The 5041-nt window shown below is 31.7% G+C and overlaps 1 long non-coding RNA gene across 1 annotated transcript; it reads left to right on the forward strand.

Annotated features, from left to right (window-relative positions):
* Positions 1-1906: 1906 nt before the first annotated feature.
* Positions 1907-2242, forward strand: LOC135955974 (uncharacterized). Its single transcript, XR_010576321.1, has 2 exons — positions 1907-2026; positions 2094-2242. It is a non-coding gene; the product is annotated as an uncharacterized LOC135955974 (long non-coding RNA).
* The last annotated feature ends 2799 nt before the right edge of the window (positions 2243-5041 follow it).

Below are 5041 nucleotides of genomic sequence, written 5' to 3' on the forward strand. Positions count from 1 at the left end.
TTTAATCGCTTTTATCAGCTTTTTTATTATTATTTGAAGTAATAAATTCGACAAACTCAGTCCATTTCAATGGATCAACAACTCACCTTTAACTAAAGGTACAAGCATCCTAGAGCGAGTATCGTGCCATTTATTGTTCATGAAAGTTATATAATGTTTACTAATGAGTTTATTGAAACTCATAGAAGTTAAAACACTAAGTACCTATGTATATTGTTAAATAGTGATATTCAGTTTTTAGAAAATACTATATTTCAGAAAATAAAGCATCCTTGTTTATCGGTATTTCCAATTTTTGATTTTTTTTATATTTTTTGTGGTAATTAATGAAAAAGTTATGTTATTTTTTAAACGGGACAAATGGCGTCCCGTTCAGAGTATCGCCGGGACACGGGACATTCGACTCTAAAACTGGTCTGTCCCGACGAAAACGGGACGGTTGGCAAGTCTATTCTAAGTCCAAGTGATAGTTGTAACACAATAGTACCGAATGTTTTTATTTGCGTTCCATTTGCGGCAAATAGTGTATAAGCAGAAGTGAAATTGTTACCCGTAACACTACTAGTGCTCCTTTGGAATCACTGAAATATCAGCACCTGAATTTATTAAGAATATTTTTTTTGTTAGGGGGCCTTTTGTAAAAAGGCGGCTTGAGTTTGTGTTATTAACATCGATAGCCGCATTTTCCTATGCTGGGCGTAGTTTTTTGTTGCTTTGTTCCTACATCTACATCTTCGTGGCGTGTTGCTCCGGTTTCGTGTCTGATTCAAACTCTTAAATCTTCTTTCTAAGGCTTCAATTCTTGAGGAAATTTACGTTTTATAGCAAAAATTAAAGGTCAAAGTCTCACCTACTAAACACTTTAGACCGCCTTCTCTTGAAACAATATTGACTACTAAAGCTGGAATAAGCAACGGTATCCAATGGAGTATCCACGAGCAGCTAGAAAATCTTGACTATGCGGACGATCTAGGGCTATTAGCTACAAGCAATGATGAAATGCAAAGGAAAGTAGACGAAGTTGCCTCCATGGCTTTGAAATATGGTCTGCCAATTAATGCAGATAAAACTAAATGCATTAGTTTGAAATCACAACGACCGCCAAACTTTAACACCAACAACACTCCAATATAAAACGTGGATAATTTCTGCTACCAGGTTAGCATTATTACTCTCGTATACAGATATCAACTTATACAGCCTCCATAATATATGCAAATCTAGCTCTATCTCTCCAAAAACTAAAGTACACATGTGTGAAAAGTGTTGTAAAACCTGACCCCTAAACGTAACGATAAAACGAAAACTTCAAGTCTTTTGTGTGTTTCCGCAAAATAATGAAAAGTTGGTGGCATATAACAATAACTAACGGATAACTATAACTATTGAAAATTACTGATCAAAGAGTATCAACACAGAAATAACTCCAAAAACCTTACAATGCTATCTATCTGCTACGAAACCCTAGAGTGGAGACGAACAATTGAATTGAGACGTATATCAGCGGACAGAGACAACTGGAGATTCTACGTACACAACCTATTTGAAAATATCAAATGAGTCTCGGGAGTACAATGAAATTTTTGCATCCGTGATTACATTTAGAAAATTTACCAAAAGCTGTACAATTGTTGTTGCAAATTTTATTCAAGTGGCCTGACACATTTATTCAAGTGGCCTGACACATAATGAATATAAAAATGGAAATAAGATATTTTCATACAAGGGGTTATTAATCTTATTTAACCACAATTTGCTGATTTTATTCCAGTGGCCTGATTAGTCACATAATGAGTTTAAAAATTGAATAGACATATTTTCATACAAGGGCTTATTTAACCACAAGACATATTATTTTAAAAATATCAACTCATTACATTTGAGCTCTTTACAAATGCTATATAAACCCAACTCACTTTGTCATTAGATATCAGTAAATCCTGAAACTTCAACAAAAATGAAAGTATTTGCAATAATATTTCTTGTGGCTTCGGTAATTGCTGCCGTCTACTGCGAACCAGGCGATGTGAGTTAGAGTTATTATATATTGTAGTAATTTAAATAAATTTAATTTAAATAATCATTATATATAGAACGCAATAAATGGAGGCGGTAATCGTGGTAATAAGCAGACGAATTTTGACGTAAAGACAAGTATATTGTAATAAGTGTTAGATGTTGATTACAACTCTAAAAGACATCTCTCATATACCCAATAAAAACTGAATAAATATAAAACAAATTTTAAATGTTTATAAACTTTGTTAGGTTTTCGAATATTATTTATTTTCGAATTATTATAAAAACGTATAAATCATAATTTTAAGTTTTTTTATTGGTCACCTTTCAACATACGAGGGCGGGTCAATAAGTCCGTGACTTTTTCAGCTATCACCCATACAAATGTTGTCCCGAATTTATATATGTATGTATCTCCACAAATTTCGCTCCAAATAAGTTTGATATATACAAAATGCATGTCACCAAATTTTGTTACGATCGGTCCATAATTAATCATAGCTCCCATATAAGACCCTCTTTAGAAAATCACTTTAACGTGCATAAATCTCCTAGAAATGTTGGTGTATACATAAAATTCAAAATAACTTTCATATAGACATAAATCACAAGAATTTCATGGTGATCGGTCCATAATTGGCCATATCTCTCATATAAGACCCACTTCCGCAAATCACTCACGAATATAAATTATTGAAATTTTAAAAGAAAAATGTTTTTGCACATTTGCTTAGTGTAGGTGTTATATGGTCGGGCCTGACCAAACATACATTCTTACTTGTTATACCCTTCACCATGAGTGGCATATAGTATATATAGTCTGTCCGTCTGTATGCTGAAATCAATTTTCCGTAGCCCCCAAATAACTTACATACATGATTCATACATCAATATATCAGGAATTCTTCCGTCTCGGTTGCTATTTAAAATCGGCCCACAAATGGCTGAGATATAAGGAAAAACCCGGGACAACCTAGATTTTTGGCCTATTTGTGATCTATATCTGGATTACTAAGTCATTAATATAGACAATATGGATATTTCAAAGTCCATTGCAATGATATATATAAGGTTATAGTAAGTTGGACCTACAATGGGGCAAAATCGGGAAACATATTTTTTAACCCGAATTGTTTTTTCATCATAAATTCTTTTTCCAAAAAAAAAAATTTTTAAAAAATTTAAAATAAAAATTTTGAAAAAAACTTTTTCAACAAAAATTAAAAAACAATTGAAAAACTAAATTAAAAAAGAAATTAAATTTTGTTTACCTTAAAAAAATTTATTTTAAAGAATAATTTGGTGAAGGGTTTATAAGATTCGGCACAACCGAATATAGCTCTCTTACTTGTTTTTGCTTCAATTTGTTATTATAACTCCGAAACTACTCAGCCGATTGAAACGCAATATATACAATAGACTCTATTCCATACAACTGATTGTCACTCTATTGAATAGAGTGACAATCAGTTGTATTGAAAAAAATTTTTGTTAAAATTTTGAAGAGTGCCGGGTGGAATATTGTGACACTAGGCCTAACTGCTGGAAATTTGAGCCACATCGGACAACGATTTCTGGACGCGCATCGAGGTCAAAATTCAGATATATGCAAAATATTACTATTTATATGGAATAAATAGGTGAAACTCCTTAACTTTCTGCATTGTTTTCTAGAAATATGTAGATTTACTCTATTATCGCCAAAATTCGAAAAAAAATTAAAATTTTTCAGTTTTTGAAAAAATGCTGGAAATTTGAGCCACATCGGACAACGATTTCTGGACGCGCATCGAGGTCAAAATTCAGATATATGCAAAATATTACTATTTATATGGAATAAATAGGTGAAACTCCTTAACTTTCTGCATTGTTTTCTAGAAATATGTAGATTTACTCTATTATCGCCAAAATTCGAAAAAAAATTAAAATTTTTCAGTTTTTGAAAAAATTTTGCTACTAAATAAATATTTTTGCAATTGAATGCAAAATAATCGAAATATGTACGTAATTATCGTTGTAATGAGATATAAATGACAAAATTTGGTTAAAAAATGTTAAAGTTATTACAAATTCGCTAGACCATTAACGTGTTTCAGGCCACTTGAACAAAAAATTTAAGGAAAAAAATTAACATATTTACTTGTGTATGAGTATTTGTCTTCGTATGATACCGTTAACCTATTCGCAGGTATGGCCAAAATAAAAATATGTTTTTAACGCCCGTTTCGAATCTCCATTTCCAAATTTTTAAACATTTTGTTAAACAAATTTCAGAATATTTTGATCATCACATTGGGATTTATTGAGTTCATAATCTATCTATCTTCTATCTTCTTCTTCTATATATATAAAATACAAAAAATGTTTCTACCTATGTCCGTTATAGACTCTGAAACCATCCAACCGATTAGCTCCAAACTGGTATCATTGGAAAGGAAATTTTCTGAATATGGTTTTAGACACCTAAAATACTACATTAGGTCCATTCGGTGCTTTCGTAAAGAAAATTATCGAATTTTCTCATACAAACATTTTTCATCTATATATATAAAAATGGATGTATGTTCCGAATGAACTCAAAAACTGCTGTACCGATTTTAATGAAATTTAGCCCAGCGGCTAACACTCTAAAGTCAGATTTTTGATTTTCGGTCTGTTGGCGGAGGGGTGTGGCAAAATCAAATTTTTACATTATACCGCTAATATAAAAAAAATCGATTTTGATGAAATTTTCAGGAAATCTTCAATAGCCCAGCGGGTTACACTGTATACTCAGATTTTTGATATTCGGTCTGTGAGTGGAGGGAGGAGCATGTAAAAATCCAATTTTTACATTTTACCGCTAATGCCATATATTTCATAAAAATGGATGTGTGTATATATGGCTGGACCGATTTTGATGAAATTTTCATGGAATCTTCAGAAAAGCCTTTTGGGTAACAGTGTAAAGTCCGATTTTTGATTTTCGATCTGTGATAAACAATATTGTTTACTTACAATTTTGCATATTAGGTGCATGAAT

This window comes from Calliphora vicina, chromosome 3, assembly GCF_958450345.1.
Source record: "Calliphora vicina chromosome 3, idCalVici1.1, whole genome shotgun sequence".
Classification (NCBI taxonomy): domain Eukaryota; kingdom Metazoa; phylum Arthropoda; class Insecta; order Diptera; family Calliphoridae; genus Calliphora; species Calliphora vicina.